The 22,367-nt window shown below is 39.2% G+C and overlaps 1 protein-coding gene across 2 annotated transcripts in view; it reads right to left on the bottom strand.

Moving 5' to 3' along the window:
• The window catches only part of IL17RD (interleukin 17 receptor D), a 98,435-nt gene that overhangs the window by 36,212 nt on the left and 39,856 nt on the right, over window positions 1–22,367 (bottom strand). The gene's annotated exons all lie outside the window — the stretch shown is intronic.

Below are 22,367 nucleotides of genomic sequence, written 5' to 3'. Positions count from 1 at the left end.
AACAAGACAAAGAGAAGCAGTAAATAAAGCTATTACATTTCTACCTTTTAAATTTTAACCCAATCCAACCATTATATTCTACAGTCTTATTATTTTATTATATATTTTTACTCATTATTACTTATAATGTAAATCTGTATTATTCATCTTTAATGTTCACAAACAAGAAGTAAAAACAACAAACAGGAAAAAAGCATTCAGATTCTAAAAGTCTCATTTGCCATTTCAAAATCATGTGTCTCTAAGAATCACGCTTGTCATTTCCAATCCGTTTCAAGGCTGCACGCCAGTTCCCTTTTCTTAATTCAATGTTAACCAGTTACAAAGCAACAGTTTATAATCCTTTCTTTTTAAAAGTTTTCCAAGACCTGATCTTCTTGAAGTAGTCTGCCTTTTTTCCCTTTAGCATATATATACATTTTATTAAACGCGATGGGATCTCCACACCGTCACTTCCTCTTTCACGAACTTTAATCAAGCTTGATTTCCGCCTCCTTTTTGTAACTGCACACAATGTCTCCATTGTCTCCATTTTGATTTCTTTCGACTCCTTTCCCAGCGGGTCTTTCACCACCTCTCTCATCTCTGTAGACATCACTGGGTTCCCTTCATCATTCCGCTTGTGTAGATTTTCAGTTATGCTGTGTTTAAAAATAAAGATTTCCATCTTGTCCTGTATTAACTCTGCTAGCAGACCAATTTCCTGCTTTAAGGAGGATATAGCAATCATAGTATATTTTTTATCAAGCGCTTCAGGTTGAATCGCCATCTTCTCCGCAATATAACTCAGTCTGATAATCAAAGTTAAAAAACCAACTCAAAGTCTCAGATAGTCTATCTTTCTCAATCTCCTCCAGCCATGAGCTTTCCTCTTACAGATGTAATCATTTCAATTCCAATTAGGTATCAGAAACATTTCTCTTAAAAAAATATAGCAGACTTTTGTTCAGACTGTATTAAAATAATGCTCTCATTATAGCTTGATTAATTGTAAGCCAAATCCATTCAAATGTCCATGTTCAGTCCAATTTAAGTTAAAAAGAGTTCTTAAGTTTGTTCTTTATCTTTTTGAAGCCTTGCTTGGGGGAAAAAAAGGGGGATATCCTTCTCTTTCCCTTTTTTTTGAACAGTCCAAATTGGCGTTATAACAGAAGATCCATTAATTGGTAGTAGTAAAAAAAAACATACTTGCACGATAGCATTCCGGTGATTAAGGAAGAAATATGATATAGTAGAAGCTTGTTAACGAAGAAAAGCAGTCAGGTGTTCATCTCTTACTGCCATCATGGCGACTGCAACAGTGGAGCATCGGGGCAGACAGGAGGAACAAGAGATGGCAAGACTGAACATCGACATCTTGGGAATCAGTGAACTAAAATGGACGGGAATGGGTGAATTTAACTCAGAGGATCACTACATCTATTACTGTGGGCAAGAGTGCAGTAGAAGAAATGGTGTAGCCTTTATAGTTAACAAGAGAGTGAGGAAGGCAGTAATGGGAAACAATCTCAAAAATGACAGAATGATCTCGGTCTGTATCCAAGGCAAACCATTCAATATCACAGTAATCCAAGTCTATGCTCCAACCACTGATGCAGAAAAGTCTGAAGTGGACCCTATGTCCTCCTCATCATAGGGGAATGGAATGCCAAAGTGGGAAGTCAAAAGGTAACCAGAACAACTGACAAGTTTGGCCTTGGAGAACAAAATGAAGCCGGGCAAAGGCTAATAGTGTTTTGTCGAGAAAACAAGCTGGTCATAGCGAACACCCTCTTCCAACAACCTAAAAAGAGACTCTACACATGGACATCACCTGATGGGCAACACAAAATCAGATTGATGATATACTCTGCAGTCAAAGATGGAGAAGCTCCTTACAGTCAGCAAAAACCTGGACCTGAAACTGACTGTGGCTCAGATCATGAGCTACTCATTGCAAAATTCAGGTTTAAACTGAAGAAAACTGGGGAAGCCATTAGGCCATTCAGGTTTGACCTTGATCACATCCCTTATGAATATACAGTGGAGGTGAAGAATAGATTTAAGGAACTAGAGTTGATAGAGTGCCTGAAGAACTATGGACGGAAGTTCGTGACATTGTACAGAAGGCAGCAATCAGCACCATTCCAAAGAAAAAACAAATGCAAGAAAGCAAAGTGGCTGTCTGATGAGGGTTTACAAATAGCTGAGGAAAAAAGGAAAGCGAAAGACAAAGGTGAAAAGGAAAAATTCACCCAACTGAATGCGACTGAACAACAACAATTGATGTGGCAAGGCCAAGAGTAGATTCCTGCAGTGGTCATTTCAAAAGGTATCAAAAGATAATCGGGAGATTTTTTTTTAAACTTTCTGGATTTTTCTACAAACCCACAGAGTCCTGAGTCTATAGAAAAGCCTGTTGGGGGAGAGTGTGCCCTATGTTTATTTATTTTATTTTAGTATATTTCTATTCTGCCTGTTCCCCGTAGGTCTCAGGGCGGAATACACACCTGTGGAAATAAATATCCATACACAGAGGGGACTGTTAAGATGTAACCAGGGCCAGACCTGCCACTAGGCAAACGCCTAGGGTGCTGGCCTTCTGGGGGTGCCGAACTGGGTTCCCCTATGTGATCTGGTGATGTTATCAGTGCGGCGGGGGGAGGGGCATCAGAAGTTAGCCTTGCCTAGGGTGCCAGACAGTCTAGGGCTGGCCCTGGATGTAACAGTGTTTTTCACTCATTCAGAATGCTTACCACCTTCTACAATTTGTCTTCCACAAGTTCATGGATACAGGTAAGTCAGACATCACACTTCAGCACCAAATTGCTTCTTTTAAAATAGACATAGAGACGCATCCCAAGTTCTCTCTCTCGCTTAAAGAAACATCGCCAGACAGGGTAGCCTATCATCATCAACAGAGGTGACTTGCCATTGCCTTTCTCTGGATAGCAAACCCATTCTTCTTTGATGGTCTTAATGAGAGCCAGCATGGTGTGATGGTTAAGAGTGGCGGACTCTAATCTGGAGACCCACGCTTGATTCCCCGCTCTTCCACATGACCCTGGGACAGTCATAGTTCTCTCAGAAGCTTTCAAGCTCTAATTAAATCAGGCTAGTCAGGCTGCTACGAAGAAGAAAGGTGGAGTATACACTTTTTAAAAAATTAACTAATTAATTGAAATACTAGTAAACATGCAAACTGTGTTATTTGTGGTTTGTAAACTGAAATCAGTTGTCAACAATTACAGATATGCTGCCAATGAGGATAAATTCACAATGCTGTAGACATAACCTTATTTAAAAAAAAACAAAAAACAACTTTTAAATGCTTTTATCCTGGCCATGATACAGGACCCAGGCAAATAGGCATGAAAAACCTCAGCTTGAGACCCTGGATAGCCACTGCCAGTCTGAGTAGACAATACTGACTTTGATGGACCGAGGGTCTGATTCAGTATAAGGCAGCTTCATATGTTCATATATGTTCATAAAGCAGTTTACAAAAGTCACACTGAACATGACAGAAGTTTGAATCCAATGGCACCTTTAAAACCAACAAAGTTTTATTCACAGTAAGCTTTTCATGTGCAAGTATACTTTGTCATATATATTGAAACATTTTCCTCAAGCCCTACTTATAGGGGGTGGGGTGGAGGTTGCTGTCAGGAAGAACCACTTAGAATCAAGATACATGTGCTAGCTGATTACAGCCAAGATTGGGGGTTTGTATTTGTATGCAATAAATTAGCATACAAATACAAACAGATGTGGGGACAAGGTTTGAGTCCATGGCACCTACAAACCAAATAAAGTTCAATTCTGGCTACAAGCAAGAACTGAGAGACTTAGTACTTAGTATGTACACTCCTTCAGATTCATATAAACAAATTTCCTCAAATATTACATATAGGTGGGCATAGGTGGAGGGGTTAGTTGCCAGGAAGAGCTAATAAAAGTCACAATGCCTAAGTAACTGAGCAATAACACTGACACATTAGGACATGTAAATAGAAGTACATTGGTATACAGATAATAAAGGAGTTAACAACTGAAGTGAGAACTAAGTTTGAGTCCAATGGCACCTTTAAAACCAACGAAGTTTGATTTCTGGGTATAAATAAGAACTGAGTGACTTAGCGTGTATAGCGAGATTATTTTATTTATTTATTTGTGCTGATTTCTAGTCCACCCTTTTTCCCAGGTCGGGCTCAGGGCAGATTGCAACATAATAAAATAGTTAAAATCACATCATAAGACAATTAAATTTAAACAGTTAAAACCATTAAAATTAAATAAAATAAGGCAGTGCCAGTGTACAGATACGAACATCCTTCACAGATTGAAACACAGGATGTGGTCAGTGCAGGGAGGCCAATTAGCTGATGTAAGGACGCTCACCTGCCTCAGCCTGAGATCCCTTTTAAGTCCTGGGGTTCCATTGTTCTGAGTGTTGTAATAACTTGTAATTCAGCAATCAGCTGTTCGCATCTGTTTCTGAAAACCCTTTGCAACAAAACAGCTACTTTGAGGTCACCCACTGAGTGCCCTGGAAGGCTGAAGTGTTTCCCTACAGGTTTCTCATTCCTGCTATTCCTGATGTCAGATTTATGTCCAGGGCTTTTTTTTTTTGAGCAGGAACGCACAGGAACACAGTACTGGCTGGCTTGGTGTCATGGGGTGTGGCCTAAAATGCAAATGAGTTCCTGTGTGAAACAATGGTGACATCAGGGTGTGTGGTCTAATATGCAAAGGAGTTCCTACTGGGCTTTTTCTACCAAAAAAGAGCTCTGTTTGTGTGCATTTATCCTTTGGCATAGGGTTTAACCAGTACAAGTAGATGTTTTTAGAAATTATTTTATGTTTTTGTTGTTTTTTATTTGGTCACACAAATGTAACTGTGTGACCTCTAATTTGTGAACCACCCTGAGCCTGCCTTGGCGGGGAGGGTGGGATATAAATCAAATAAATAATAAATAAATAAATAACCTGTTTGTCCTATGTAAAGAATTGAAGGGTGCTGTTGGCATTTAAAGGCATACACAATGTTGGAAGATGAGCCAGTGAATAAGTCTGAGATGGTGCAGCTCTGGAGTGGCCAAACTTGCTTAACATTAGAGCCACATAAAATAAATGTCAGATGTTTGAGAGCTGCAAGACATAAACATCAATGTTTGAAAGAAGGCAGGGAGGCAGGAAACTAGATGGGGGGAGGAAGGAGAGAGAGATGGAAAGAAATCAAATTTAACTTTAAATCCATTCTCCAAGCTGCTGGCTGGCTTGGCTTGAAGAAATTATTTAAAGAGAGAAATGCCTTCTCCAAGCCAGCAGGGCAGAGGGGACTTTAAGAGCCACATGTAGCTCCCAAGCTGCAGTTTGGGCACCCTGCTGTAGATGATGTTGTTAGCTCCAGTGATTGAGTTGTATGGGTGTATGTGGCAGCAAAGTTGGCATCTGGGTTTATTGCAAGTTCTGGTACCAGTTTCCATATTCAAATTAGATGTTGTATTATTGTGGGTGAGGAGTTGTTTGAGATGGGGGGAACTGTCTGTGCTCAATAAAAGATTTGCTGCCGCCCCCCAGCACTTGTGAAAGAGAACTGTCTTTATCCAGCATAGGCTGTAAACTGCTGATGACGTGTTGAACTGCTTTAGGTTAAGAACTGTATGTGACTACAAGTGGTGTTCTATTATTGTCTTTTGGACCTGTCTTTCAACAGATTATCTCTGGGCATCATTCTGGCTTTGTTGAACATGATTGTACAATGAAACAGAACTAAATATTTCTCACATAGTCTCTTGGGTGGGAAAGTGCTTTCCCTTAGGAAGAGGAAGTATGATGGAAATCTCATACTTCTGTCCCTTAAGGCTGTAAAAGCCATACCTGCTGCAATCCAAGACATCAGAGAGGTGTGTTCCATCTAGCAGCCAATACTTTGGTGTCCTGAATAGCTTCTTGTGCTTTTTCCATTGTTAGAAATGCAAGAATTATACAAAATATGCAAATTTGCTCGTGCTGCAACTTTTATATAGCTTCCTTAATTTTTGTTCAGAACTAAGAAATACCTGGATGCAGAGTTTTATTTCTCAGCTCTGGGCGTGATCAGTAGATGCCTGCTCTGCAAGGCTGAGGTGTATGTCTATAGCTTTTGAAGCTACCGGCAAGAGTCTGGCACAGGGACAAGACCCAGTGTGTGACCTGCACAGAGACCATAAAGATCTAAGAAATAACTGGATGCAGGCTTTTATTTCTTTATAATAATATCATGGACGGAACAAAGTACCTCTTAAAAAACAAGTTATCTGTCAACTCCACTTATACAACTGGTATTGGAGCCACAGGGGCAAAGGAGGTAGATGCACAAATTGTATTTCATTTTGCTGGATTAGGTTAGTTTTCAACAGAAACCAAAAATATTCTTTGCTTGTGGTCTTTGAGAACCTTTAATTGGGCTCTGAACAGAAGGTTTTAACAACTTCCCCCTAGACGAGGTTATCAGCCACCTGGACTGCCGGATCTGGAAACACCGGCTGCAACAGATTGCTGCTTTATTTACTGATTTAACAGCATAGATTTACTTCCAAGGTTTTTCCCAAGGTCCCTGATGTTGTACAAAAAACCAAGAGTACTGAGGTCATAGTGTTCATTATTTAATTATTCATCAGTGAAATAAAATACTACTAGCTGAAAGGAGACAAGGTAAATTGAAGACATAGATACACATGCCTTGCAGTTACATGTAAACAAGACATAATTTTGTAAGTGAGTTAAGAAACAACAGAGTACTCACAAATATTTAGAGGTACTGTGAAGTAATCAATACAGTATGCATTTTCTGAATGGGGGGGGGGGGGAAGTGTTTTTTTCCCAGTGAAAAATGTTCCTTCTTAAACACTGTCTCCTCTTCTGCTTCTTTTTAAGATCACTAACTATGGAAGCTGGAGAATGAACAAATAAATAAATACTGTATTATCTTACTACAGTCAATTATTTCCTTTCTTTCACAGAGCTTTTGCAAAACCCGCCTGGACTGCTTCACCAAAGCACCCCCTCAGCATTACTCTTGGCCTCCAGAATGGTGGCAAAAAAACCCAGGCATTGTTTTCTATTCTCTCAGTACAATCAATGGATTAAATTCATTCCCTACCTCCTATGGAGTTACATCACAAATGAATTTAGGTTAGGAACTTCAGGGCAAAAGTTTGTTTTTCACTTTAAGTGGCTTTCATCCTGTGGGAATGCACTGGTGAACTGCTTTGCAGGCAAGAGGAATAAATGGAAGTATTGATCTTGTGCATTTCAGCTTCCAGCCGTTTATTATTAAAACTCTGGCAACTATTTATGAAACATACTTATGTTGTGTTAATTCTGAATATTTAAGTATGTTTCATAAACTATTATTTATGAAACATACTTAAATATTCAGAATTAACACAACTTAATGATTTGGGGTTATTACTATTAGTAGCACTCCTATAAAATAACACATATTATATCAGTTGTGCGGCCCACTGTAAACAAGGAAGTGAGTACTAATTTTGAAGACACTCCATACAGGACACATTTAAGCAAACTCATACATACAAAACGGGGAGGGGAGGGACCAAGATCCTGGACATCTGAACTGAGACCTTAATAGCAACTGTGTTTGTCAAATGTACAGAGGATTCCAGATGCCATGACTCAGAGATACTACTCTTACTCAGCAGTCTATGACACATCCCATAGGGGAACTAAAGTTATTCCCATTGAAAGGATAACAGAGAGTTTGTTATGAAACGAGGGAAATGTTATTTCAGGACACATCATGTTGGTTTCATCAAGAGGAAAGCACATTTCCTAGTTTCTTTTACATACATCAACTTGACAATGAACCAATCTAGGCTACAAATACATTTTCTGGACACTACTGTAAGAATACACAATGGACACACAGACACCACCGTAACCTGGAAATCTACTGGCTGACAAACACACCTCCAGCTAGTATCCTAAACATACCAAACAATCCACTGTATACAGCCAAGTTCTATGCTACAGCCACATCTGCTCCAATCCAACAGCGATTCCCACCTATGGTATCTACAACAAACCATTTTGGAACTGGAGTATCCACCTGATGAAGTTAGGAAACAGATTAACAAAGCCAGAATGGTACCCAAAGAAAACCTGTTACAAGACAGCACCCCCCCCCATAAAAAAGACAATAATACAACACCATTAGTGGTCACATAACACATTTCAACTCAAAACTGTTCAAGGCATCATCAGCAACTTACAACATCTACTGGCAATGATAGTTCTCTTTCATGAGTACTGGGGGCCAAACCTTTTCTTGCACACAAACAACCCCCCCAGTTTCAAACAACTCCTCACCCACAATAATGCAACATCTAATTTGAACAAAGATGCTGGTACCAGAGCTTGCAATAAACCCAAATGCCAACTTTGCCGCAATATACACCCAAGACAACACAGTCACTGGACTTAACAACAACTACACCATCTCAGGCTCATTCACTTGATCATCTTCCAGCATTGGATATGCCATTAAATGCCAACAATGCCTTTAGTATCTCTACAAAGGACAAACAGGTCAAACCCTATGCCAAAGAATGGACAGAAATCTGACATCAGGAATCACAAGACTGAGAAACCTGTAGGAGAACACTTCAACCTCCCAGAACATTGAATGGGTGATCTCAAAGTAGCTGTTTTGTTACAAAGAACCTTCAGGAACAGACAGAAATGGAAACTGCTGAATATAACTAAACACTTTGAGAACCAAACTCAAATATAGTATAAACATGCAAAGTTTTATCAATTGTTTCGGTTATACAAATCTCATAAATACGAATCTGTGACTACGTACTTTAAGACAACCCTCATACAGTCTTTCTATAAATATGAATCAAGGTCCATATAGCAGAATAATCCAATGGTGGGCTACTTAACCTGCATTTTCAAAATTCTTCAAGAACTGTTTGCTAGTATTCAAAATACACATGGAGCTTTATGATATAATCCACAAGATTTTCAATGGAACCATTTGTGATAAGCAAAAAGCTGGGAGTTTGCAATTATTACATACCACATCTCTGGAACGTTTTCCATTTCATTGTATCTGAAGAAAAGTGTGTGTATGCACACATGAGCTCATACCTTAAATGATTTTTTTTTGGTCTTAAAGGTGCCACTGGACTGGACTTTTTCCTGTTGATTCCAACCAACATGGCTGCCCACCTGGATCTATTTTTAGAGTGAGTTAGGATTTACATGACATCCTAAAATCAAGCCACATACGTATCAGCTTGTTACTGAATCAGACTTTTGGTTCATTATCTAGCCCAGAACCATCTAATATCATTTGTAGCAATTTTCTATGATCTCAGGTTGCATCCTTGCCCCATCATAAAATCTTCAGTCCCTTAATTAGGAATACCAGGGACTAAACATGAAATCTATCACATCATCATATCTCTCTCCCTCCAAGCAGCACAGGGAAATGTTCATGGGGTACTTCTGTCCCCCCTTAGTCTTAGCAACACTGTAATGTAGCTTAGGCTGTATGAAAGAGTGTGGCTGGCCCATGGTCAACCAAGGAATTTCAGAGCTGAGTATGAATATGAGCTCCAGAGGATTAAATAAGGTTGTGTTCTGGCCCTGCTGCTCTTTCACTTATATCTTTATAATGCTGTTGGGAGGTTATTGGATCGAGCTTTTTCACCCTCATTTGGTCTAAAGAAAATATCTGTTCTTCTTTATGCAGATAATATGGTCCTGCTGTCCCTTTTGCATATGTTGGTCCAAGGAAGATGCTGTCAAGGCTTAGTAATTTTTGTAAAGATAAAGCCCTAAATATTTCCTATTCAAAGATAAAAGTGATGGTTTTGGGGAAGAGGTCTTATAAATCTCATATAAGTCCAACTGACCAATGTAGTAACTTCAGGCATCTAACGGTAAGATTTAGTGAAACATTTTCTAGTAAGTTTCATTTAAGTATTACACCAATATATTCTGCATTTTCTGCATGCAAAGCATGTACTCCACTGCTCAGATATGTGCCCGCCACCTCCTGCCAGTCCTTTATAGGGTTCTAAGAAACACCAAACAAACAACCATTCCAGTTGAAACACATCTACAGGATGCCAAATTTGGCATTGTGCTAAAGAAAATGAAAGATGTCTTTTAAAAACATGTATAAACATACAATGCTGCTCACTAACCTTAGAAGTTAAAGTCAGGTGTAGTCAAAACAGTGCATCCAGGAGACAGCTCTTTTAAAGTGATATAAACTGCTACTTAAAGGATCAAAACAAATACTGTTTAGTGTTTTCTGAGTGCACCTAGTAATCTGGCTTCCCTGTCTAGTTGCCTTTTCATTTCCTTATCTTATCTTTAGCTTTAAGCATATCAAGTTAAAGAAAGGCTTCCTGAAACAGGAAGGAGACAAAATTACCTCCCACTATCCTTTTCTGTTGTTCCTCATTCATGCCTTGAAAGTAACAGATGAAAATCTTTTCAGTCATTTACCACCATTAACAGTGAAGGGATGTACTGGATTCAGCTATTTTGAAATAAAAAGCTTGCAACGTATTGATCATACCATAGCAGTATGTTCAAAAGAGCTATACAAACACATATCAGAAAGCAAATGTGCCCATTGACAACCATATAGCGGACATACACCCTACAGTTCCAATTTATCAGGCTCAGTGCTTATTTTGTTTTAAAAGGAAGACTACCGTGCCCTGATAAATACCTAGCTTGCCTTTTGAAGCTGTTTGGGGCACTTTTAAAAACTATTGCTGGTATGACTAACCAGGCAATAAAACACTCAGATTTCCATTCTATTATGTCTGATGAAGGGAGCGTTGAAACTTGAAAGATTATGCTCTGAAGATCTTGCTGATCTCTATGGTGCTACTGGACAAGTCTAACCAGCCAATAAATGTTGCTCAGTGTGTCCATTACATTTATTCCCTATCCAATGGACCACCAGAAGGAAATCTGGGGAGCTGTTTTGGGCTGCCTTGGAAACTGACTCATGGGTACAAGTCCTTGGTGCTCATGGAAACACTCTGTTGGAACCTCTGTGATATTAAATTTTCTATCAAACACGGATATAATGACCACAGTCCACTTACTAACACATCCCATAGCAGAAAAAAAAAGCTACTGCAGAGTACATAAACTCAGCATAGGTATGTGCGTTGCAGGGTGGGACTCAAAGCGCATGACAGTAAGATCATTACAAGCATGCATATGCTTCTATTTTCTTGAGTAAGCTTGCAACCACCTGACAAATCTTGACTTAAAAGGAATAGATGCTGCTTAACTAGAGGAAAAAGCAAAACTAGCTGTACTGCAGTACTGCCCTCCCTGACATAAGGAGAGAGGAAAAGGGCATATGCTGCAATTCTTCAGAGATACTATTTATGCAGTGATATTATAATAAGCAACCAGTCCTGCTCAGTGCCAGTGTCCAAGCTGAGTCAATCGAAGCTGATTTCAACTTGTGGGTGAAAAGTGCTAAGAGACACCTGGTAATGATAGACATTGATGTAATTTCACAAATATATTAATGTTTTGAAGGATTATAGCAGGATTTGGAGTCAACATTCACACAACTGCCTCATGCAGCACCATGTCTGACAATCAACACACTTGACCTGGGAGAAAAAAAACTGCTAAGCAACCATGGACCCTCTTCTAGATACGAGATTGATTGCAGCGTTTGCATATTTACCGTAAATGATTCCCCATGGGGAGAAATCCCTCCATTTCAAGTCAGGAAAAGAGATTAGTTCATCTCTCTGACAAGTTATGTATCTATCTATATATGAACAAAGTCATATCCTATGAAATGGCATTTAAACACACTAACTTGCATTCAGTCCTTAAAGTTGTTGCTTTGATTCTGCAAAGTGTATAAATTGGCTTAAGAAATATATTTTCATAGAATAAAGGGATCGAGACTGAGAATAAAAAGGATATGAAGAAACACAGTCAGAGGAGGTGTAGTGAGAAATCACAAAAATATACGCAAGGACTTAGACCACAGTCTCTCAGACTTGGGCTTGCATGGATGTTCCATAAACCTGGGGTGGGGGGGTCTAAATAATGTGAAAGGCTCTCTACTAGAAATGGAGGCTCTCCATCATCATTCAGCAGCCAGGAACTCATAGAGCAGGGGAGTCAAATTCATCTGTTATGAGGGCCAGATTTGACGTAAATGAGAGAGACCTTGTTGGGCCAGGCCATTTGTGTCATAAAATGTAATAAAACAAAAATATAAATGTAATAAAACAAAAATGTAATGCCAGGTAGTGGAAATATAAATTTTTATTAAGGACACAGACAAACACAATTAAAGAATAATTAATTAAAAGATTAGCACTCTTGCAATATTTTGTTTATTTAACAGTCTCTGATAACTGAAACCTCTTGCTCTGAATTATTGCATCAAAATCTGGAGATAATGTCTCTGTAGCAATCTCGAGTATGTTGTTCAGATATGTAACTGTAAGTTGCAAACCTACTTTTGATTTAATGACATCCGTTATAGAAATCTTGTGGTCAATGTTTTCAGCCTCAGAGGAAAACATGAAATGGCTGGGCATTGTGAGCTTTTGTACATAAGTTTGCTTCATGTGCTAGTCAGCCAATGGAGAAAATAGAGGGTTTGCTCTGTAGCTCCTGTGTGACTGAGCAAGCCTGGCAAAGCAAGCTGTGATGCAGAAGGAAATAAGAGAGGGATTATGAACATATGAAGCTGCCTTATACTGAATCAGACCTTTGGTCCATCAAAGTCAGTATTGTCTTCTCAGACTGGCAGCGGCTCTCCAGGGTCTCAAGCTGAGGCTTTTCACACCTATTTGCCTGGACCTTTTTTGGAGATGCCAGGGATTGAACCTGGGACCTTCCTGCTTCCCAAGCAGATGCTCTACCACTGAGCCACCGTCCCTCCCCTAAAGAAGGGAGAAAGAAGCAGATAACAGTGAGCTGCTTGCGGGCCTGATAGGAGCCCTCCTGGGGCCTGATCCAGCGCACAGGCCGCAGTTTGACACCCTTGTATACAGCCACCAACACATACTTTGCAGAGCACTAAAGAGCACTGGCCAGATTAGTTGGAGGGATCTAACAGCTCAGCCCTAAGAATTCTAATTGGCAGAGTTCACAGGAGAGTGGAACCAAGTAAGTACAGCCCTAATAAAGTCATCATAGTTACTTAAAATATGAAACTGAACTAGTTTTCACTGTTTTCCACAGTGGATTTTCCATGGTGGAAGATGAGATGATTGAGACAATGGAAAGGAGGTATGAGTGAGCAATAGGACTGTGCAGGAGTTCCCTAAGTATGCTCTCTCACTGCTTCCCACATTCTGGATAATGTCTGTTTAAGACAACTGCCTCAGCAGGCACACACAGAAGGATGGATGCCAAAGGCTTTTTTGTCATTTCGAGAAGGCATGTAGTTGACTTTGACAGGAAACCAAATTAAATATTACAGAGGCATTCTGAATTAGAAAGGGCTGGAAAGGCCTACAGGACAGAGGGGGAAAGTAAAAAGATGAGCACTCCAATATGTCGATAAAAGGAGTACCTAAGGATTCAGGGAGATACAGTGATAGTAGAAAAATATACAATAAATAAATGATTCGCACAAAATTAAAAAATGAGATTGTAATGCAAAACGCACATAACAAGGGGATAAAATTGCATTGCATTCAATAACTCACTATTCATATAGGATATCAACATGACAACAATACACCAAAAATTGGCACCAAAACCTTTACAGTAAAACTGCAAAGGGAAAGGATGGAACAAAAGTAAACAAAATGCAGCCAGGGCAAGCCTGGGTTAGTTTTGGTTTGATAAATGCACACATTCCCAGGTCAGTACTTATTGGTGTTTATTTAGTAATTCTAGCTCTAATACTGATGCCATTATGACTCTTTTTTCAATGTACTGTTGTTATGTTGATAAACTGTAGTAGTGAGTTACTGGATGCAATATAATTTTTCTTACTGTATGTGCATTTTTAATTGAAATTTCATTTCTTTAATTTTGTGGGTGCCGGATAGATTCATTCTTTTTTTTAATGTTCGCTGTGCCTCCCTTTATAAGTAGGTACTTCTTTTGTTGCCACTACAGAATAGAAGCCCAGATCACAATTGTTGAGATAAGAACTTCCCACAGATACCATGTCAGAATTATGAGTTCACTACTACACATCTCTGCAAATAGACACCTTTTACAGAACAGTATTTACTGAGGCTCTGTCATGTAGCCTGGTTTGCTTCCATTCTTTTTAGTCTTTTGAGGAGCTGAACCATCAAGAGAAATAACCTGGGCAGATCACCTCCCTCAAGAACACTCACCTCTTATGATGACATATTTTCCCCAGTATCCATTTCCAATAGTAACCACTCAGATCCTTCTGGGAAGCATACAAGTACAGCATAAAGCTAATGGTGTTCTCCTGCTGTCTGTGCCCAGAAGGAGGTCAAGAGAAACAAGAAAGATGTATGTATTGCTTAAAAGGAAGCTTTGCCAATGGACTCAAAGGAGACTCTAAGAACCTCGAAATTACAATGGGACCCAGTGATCCTAAGTCAGAGGTGTTGAACTCATTTGTTACAAGGGCTGTATCTAAGACAAATGTTACTTTGTTGGGCTGAGTCATGTGTGCCCCAAATTAAACAAGGTACCAGAGATATAAACTTTATAAAGGTGATTTCAGATGTCAAATGGCAATAGCAGATGAATGACAATAGCAGGCTTGATTGCAATATGTGTGATATGCAGAAGGGTAGTAGGCATGGAGATACCAGCGCTGGTAATGAGACAGGACACTTAGGTCTCAATTCCACCCAGGAGGATGCAATTCAGTCCAGGAGGATGCAAAGGATAAATGGACGTAAGTCTGACATCAGAAACCACAACATTTAGTTGCTGACCTAAGAGTAGCAGCGCTCTTACAAAGGGATTTCAAAGGGAGATTACAAAGAGAGACTGCTGAATTTCAATTGATAATGAAGCTCAAGACAATGCATCCTCCTGGACTGAACTGAGAGCTAGTTTTCCCATTTTATTACCCATTATTTTATTTCCCATTTTATTTTTTTAAGAAAAAGCCCAGCAGGAACTCATTTGCATATTGGGCCACACGCCCCTGACACAAGCCAGCTGGAACTGCATTCCTGCTCAAAAAAGCCCTGCTGATTACCAATGTGTACTATTATCATTTGGCATCTAAAATCACTCCACTCTCCAAGATATAAGGACCAATCCAAGTGTCCTAGTTCCTAATTAGGATCTTTTTGAAAGAAAATATAAAGGAAAAGAAAAAAAATCATTTAAAAAAACTTTGCCGAATAAGCCAAAATAATTTTCTCATTGTACATTGTACTTACCAGACTTCCCTCCCTCCAAAGAAGTGTGCTTGCATACAAAAGCTTATACCTAGAATAAAACGTTGTTGGTCTTAAATCTGCCATGGGAGACCAACATTGTTCTTGCTCTCTTTGTCCTCCCCATTTGTCCCCAAAAGAGAAGCAGCAGCCTCAGAGAAGCAAGCAGAAGGGGGGGGGGGGGTGAGAGAGAGGCGGGTGGGGGGGGGAGCAGCAGACTTGTCTTTGGGGAGGGGGAAGAGACAGACAGACAGACAGACACAAAAGGCAGGAAGCAAAAAGCCACTGAGGGAGTTAGGGAAAAAGCAAGGTAAGGCCTGGCTTCAGCAGCAGCCTTGGAAAAGCAAGCAGGAGAAGGAGATTGCTTGGGGGATGGATATAAGCCCTGGGTGGGCTGGCTGAGGCCCACGGGTCACACATTTGACAACCCTGTCTAAGCAATAATCCCTTTTCATTGTTCTCTATGCAAATATATATTTTGCAGCATTTAATTTGTATCTAATTGTTTATTTTTTATGAATGGCTGTTTATGAGTTTTGTGTGGGTGGTACTCTTCAATGGACTGCAGACTTTACAAATGCTTAATAGAGATCAGACGGTTCTGAATGACTTCAGTTATTTAAACTTGGTTTTGTTCCTGTTATCTTTGTTTGAACTGGTATGTAGTTGCATCTCTCCACTCCTTTTTTATAACCCTTACATTTACTTTATTATTTCCTATCCTGAAAACAATATTTACATATTGTGGCCACTCATCCAAATGGAATTCATCACTATGGACAAAAGAACTCTGCCAGAACTCTTAAGAGAAGTGACTGAAATTTTAAATGCAATCCTAAATCCGCTTGCAAGTTACTCCCACTGGAAATCAAATAATTGTATTTAGGCTGTGCCAGGTATGCACTAGTTGGATTCAAGCCTATGCAACACAGCTGGAGGCCTTAGTAATGAATAAGGATCTTAAATGGCTAAACTAAACAAGTGCCTATCTGTTATGGTCATTCCTTCTGAGCTTTGAACTTGAAAGTGTATTGCTTTGTCCTCCAAACATGTGACTTTAATAAAACACCTACAGACACATGGCTTGAAATTCAAACTAGCAAGCAGCTATGCTATTTAATTAGCTCGCAATTAAGACTTGTTTCAGATATATCTTACTTCAACTATAAATGTAAATGTACTGCCTTAGGGCTATACAGTTGTTGTCAATTAGCCACTAACATTTGCTGAACTTATGGGCAACTTTTAATTTGTTCTGATTATTGCTAAAAAGGAAATCTCCCTTGCCTGGAGCTGTTTCAATAAAATTCCTTTGGTCTGTGCACCATAACTGAGAGTTAACAAAGAAATTTAATGACCAACCTTTACCTCAAGTGGAAAACAGGATCCCATGCACTTTAAGGGTATACTAGCATAACAAAATGCTTGCACGCAGCTTCACACTTCATAGAATATCATTTGAAGGGTTAACAAACTATCTGTATAAACAATGTGCAGAGATTCTCTGTAAATGCTAATAAACCAGTAAATTCAGTTACTGGGTACATAGAGACAAGACCTAATTCCACAAAGGCAAGTATGGTATATATAGTCTTTCAGGGTTAGTGTATTGGACTAAAAAGAATGTTGGAGTCCCAGGTTCAAATCCCCACTCTGCCATAAAAGCTTGCTGGGTGACTTTGAGTCAGTCACCCTATCTCAGCCAAACCTACTTCACAGGGTTGTGAGAATAAAGTGGAAAAGATGACAGTAGTGTAAACCACTATAACCTCTAGGAGGAAAAGTGTAATAAAATCATAATAAATAAGCCATCTTGAGCCAAAAGAAAAGGTGAGGTATAAATATTTTAGAACTATGTAATATTTGCCCTGGATAGTCCAGGCTACTCTGATCTCATCAGATTCAGAAACTATGCAGGGTCATTCTGGGTCAGTATTTGGATGGGAGACCACCAAAGAATATCATGGTTGCTACACAGAGACAAGTAATGACAAACCACCTCTGAACATCTCTTGTCTTCAAAATCCTATGGATTGCCATAAATCAGCTGTTACTTGACAGCAAAAATGCCCAAAAAGAGAGAGTAATATTTGTGGTGTCCTATTTAAGCAAAGAAAACTCTTCTCCACTAGGAAGTGGTACTTATGTTGGAGTGACTTTTTTTTTGTCTAGGATGAACCTCAGTTACAATGAAGTGAGCTCTAAAAAGGCAAACACTACTTTCATGAGCTACTTGTATAAATAACTGAGATCTCTCTCAACAATTGGGCTTTATCCAATATATAGACATGATGATGCAATATGTCAACAGGCAGTGACACATACCATCAGTTTTAATAACCAGCATTAGACACACAGATCTGTGTTTGTGCTAGTTACAGAGATTGCGCCATGGAACTAGGAAAACACTATCCCCCACCCCAAAGCACAGCCCTGTGCACTAGACCAAAACAGCAATCACAACTAAGCCTTCACATGCTGTTAATTAAAATCCATATGTTACTAATTTCATGCTCCTAACAAGGGTATCTGAAGGGAACAACCAGTTTTAAGTTTGAACATAAAAAAGAGAAATCATCAATAGTATATGTATGGTTTATTAAATTGTAGGCTTTAAGTTTAGAATTGTCATGCTCTCTTAAGATTGTTCAACTAGCTGAAATATGGACAGGAATGCTTATGTAAATTGATGTGTAATGCTACATATTTGCCAGAGGCCTACCCTAAAAATACAAAACTAAACTCATTACAATAATACACTTGAAGTAGTTAAAGGCAGAATAAAATCTGGCAGCACATACAAGCAATCGCTGTTTTCACTCCATCTTTTTCATCCTATTATTACTCTTTATCTAAGATGCATTATGTTAAGATCTAGGAAGCTCATGTTGTACTTTGACAACCACTTATTCCAAAATTAGGTCTACCAGGCCCGGAGCGTCCATAAGGCAGCATTCGGCGGCTGCCTGGGACACAGGCCTGGGAGAGGGCAGTGGTTTTGACCTTCCCACCTGCCCGTGTGGCTGAGTTGTTTGAAATATGCTGCAAAGCAGCGTGTCCCATGCCTACGCCTTGACTGGCAAACGTGGCTGCACCTCCTGCGCTCGTGCATGAGCTCAGGCTTGTGCATGGGGGGGAGCCTTGCCTGGGGCACCGGCACCTTAGCACCACTGCTGAGGTCTACTGAAGCAAGTATCTTTGGCCAATGGGATCCTTCTTCAAAACGGACTCAAGGTACATTTCCCAAAATTGCATAATTTGAGAATTACAGGTATGAATGCATACAATATCTTAGCTCTGTTCAGACATCATGGACAATTCATATACCATCATCATAATTTGATTTTATGGTATCTAACAGTAATAGACTGCTTTTGACAGCAACAAAAACAAGTCGCCCATAAACTAGATAGGAGTTTCCATATACTACTCAGGTATGCAGAAAATATATGACTTGGTAAGTTAGCCAAATATATCACTTCCCCTCCCCCAATGAAGTGCCTTATGATGAACAGAACATGTCCCAGGTATCAGCAAAGTACTCAATACAGCAACAATGCACAACCTGTTTAAAGTGTAGACAAAAGATTTAGGAACTAAAATGCTTGATAATAAAGAGGAGTCACAGATAGGGTCCTAACAACATCTCTGCCTGAGAGAGAGGATAAGTCTAAGTGTGGTACTTCTGAGAAGAAACAGAATATTGCCTTAAGAGTAGCAGTCTGGACACAAACAATGACGTTTAAAAAGTAGAGAAGGTGCTGACCTCATTATCTAATTGTCTTCTTGCTGCCCTCTGCAGAATCTTCTTTTCTTCTTTGTACACCAGATATTGTCTAACATCAGAAAGTACAGAATATTGAAACTATGAAAGGGGGAAAAAAATAAGAGATGGGGATACTACCCTAATCATCACTAACTGTATAGAAACTAGGATAGGACTGGTTATGTGAACACATGTGAGATTTCAAAATGATTTTATCCTCCACCCAGATTCCTCACAAGCTCCAGGTTCATGGTTGAGTGTCTATCAGGAGAGCACTAAAGCAGCATTAACTTCAGGCCAGGAAGGTGTTCTGCATACTTAAGCACATATCCCTAGGTACGGTTGGGAGGGGGGGACAAATCAGCCTGTATATAGAAAAAAAAATCTTTCTTCAAAAAACTTGACCTGATCAGGACTGAGTATGCTGCCGGAATGTTGAGAGCAAATGAAACTGTTGAGAGGAGGAGAGGAAATTAATTGAAGTATTTTGGAAGGGAAGATTGGGAAGAAATTTCCCTGCAACTCAGCAACTTTCTCAAATAAATAATTAGTTCTGAATTCAGTCTATCAGTAACATTAGAAGGTAACCTGGGCTTGGTTCACACATACATGCCTAACACTTAACTCATTTGTAGATAGCTGGCAGATGAATAAGTGAATTGATAACAACAACAGCAATTCATTTTAAGTGGTGTAAATTCCATTATCTGACTTTTGAAAAGTATCATATATAAATATATTGAACAAATAAGTTGAATGACCTTGATGTTCTCAAGATAACCTGTCTACACAGGCAAGTCAACAGCACCAAGTGATGATCATACATTTGTGAACCATTCTTTCTCAGTACATTCAGTTGTCACATTTGCTCTGCAACCTGTTAACTTTCTGGCCAAATTTTCCTGAATTTTAAAAATTAAGACAGTTTTAACAAAAGAGAAATAAAAGCTTTTAAATAGTTAATTTTATACTTTCTACAGAGAGCCTGTAGTAACCTATACAACACATTGTATCTTGTCATCATTTTTAGCCTATACGAGTTGCAGCCTGTACATATAACTCTGCTTTTTATACAAAATGAACAACTAACAGTCTACACAAGCATCAGAAGAATACAGGGACATAGTGTTCAAATCCGGAAGCAGTAGAACAGGTTGTGCCTCTTTATACTGCCAATAGGAGAACCACATTTTTGAATGCTCCCCTATATAAAACAAAGAACCTGTAAATAGAGAGTTGCATGGCAAATTGATAACTGACTTAAAATCAGACTTTCTGCGTTGAGTGAGCACTCAAAACACTCCCCCTTTCCACACCTCAGACTGAAGTATGGTCTACTCTATCACTTCAGGATCTTCCACCCCATTTCAATGCATGAATTAATTAATCTTCTTCATCCCTTGAGAGAACAAGAATATAAATTACAGAATTTAACAATTTACACTGAAACATATTGAGTGCTCTTGCCTCACCGCTGAAGTTTTGCTATACATATGGCTGATAATGAATTACAAATTTTAGCCAGTGGCTAAATATAATGGATTGGATCCACGCTACATTTTCCACTCATGCAAGGCACACTTGTCAGTGGAACAGAACGTTTCTGACTTCTTCCCCTCCCACTACAACCTAGTGAGCTTCCCAAAATGCTGCTTCTGGGGAACAAAGGACCCTCAGGAACAGCATGAGGGGCAAACCAGCAGTCTACAGCAGAAAGAGGAAATTAATGAAGATTATCCTGCCTACTCTATTTGTGAAAAATTTACTCTGGATCTAACTCAATTAATTCTTCCAATCTGGTCAGCATGAAGTCCCAGCAGAGCAAATGATATTGCCCCAAACCACCTGAATTTATGCTGAACTGGCAGAAGTTGCCTTTTTGGTCTTGACCAAAAATAGGTAGACAATATCTTTTGCTGGAAAACACTATCGTTATATGAATCTTCAAATCTTAAGGTTATGCAGGCATAAACGCTTCCCAGGATGGACAATGTAAGACTGACTTGAATGCTATCATAGAATTGCATTCAAAAACAGATGTTCCAAATGCCCAAGCACAAATTAAAGGAGGACCACATTTGAGAGCCATCAGTGTTAACAAAAGCCAAGCAATAACTTAGACCCAACCAAAATATCACAAAATGTTGCAACAAACTCACAAGTCCTCCAGAATTCTATCAGGCTGGATTTTTTTTTAAAAAAAAAATTATAATGTTTTTTTTGGGAGGGGAGAAGATTGCAGGTCATTCTATCTGCATCCTGTGCAGGATATGCTGCACATTTGATGAGATTAGGTGCTGCTCCATCTGAAAAATCAATATAAAAATGGTATGAAGATGCTGAAACTGAAACAAATGTAGGAAACCCAAAAACAGAACAAGGAATTCAACAAATAAACATTAAACCAACCAGAGCATTTATTTGCAATTTTGACAAGGGGTATCAAGAACAAGCATGAAGTTCAGCACATCTATGTGCATGGTTTTTTAAACAACAAAACACCTGACCTGGCCCAGAAAGTGTGTGACTCCTTCACCATTGCAGCTTTAATTTTTCCTTAGATACAGCTCTGTTCTAGTACTGCAGGATAACCATCATGCTGCATTTATTGCTTACATGGAACAAATGACAAATATACCATCTGAGAACAAGCATAATCTATTTCACCATGTGTACACAGAGAAGAAAGCTCTGACAATTAACAATTGCTTTCTGCCTGAACACAAAACAAAGATATACAGTACATACACATACATCACTTAGTTCTGTCACCCTTCTCTTGGTCTCTCTTTAAGAAGAACAGGGCAGTGTCCCCTGCATGTTATCCTAACAACCCTGCAGGTAGGTTGGGATGTTCCCTGTCACTATTACCCAGGGCCCAGCACATATTTGGGGCTACTGCAGAAGGGGAAAAACAAGGAAGTTCTGCTCTGTGGACAAAAACTTTCTCCATCTGCAGCAATGTTCCATGGGATGATGCAACCCTCTAATTACACCACCACCACAACTCCCAGTTCACCTTTTAGGCTAATTTATTTATTATTTTATTTATGGGATTTCTATTCTGCCCAACCCACCAAGGCAGGCTCAGGGCAGTTTACAACAGAAATAAAATACAATATATCAGTGCAAACAATAATATAAAAATAAAAATTCCTCAATATAAAACTATGTAACAATACAGAACAACAAGATTGCAATAA

This window comes from Heteronotia binoei, chromosome 5, assembly GCF_032191835.1.
Source record: "Heteronotia binoei isolate CCM8104 ecotype False Entrance Well chromosome 5, APGP_CSIRO_Hbin_v1, whole genome shotgun sequence".
NCBI lineage: Eukaryota > Metazoa > Chordata > Lepidosauria > Squamata > Gekkonidae > Heteronotia > Heteronotia binoei.
The sequence above is the reverse complement of the archived record's forward strand: the minus strand, read 5'-3'. Positions and strand labels throughout refer to the sequence as shown.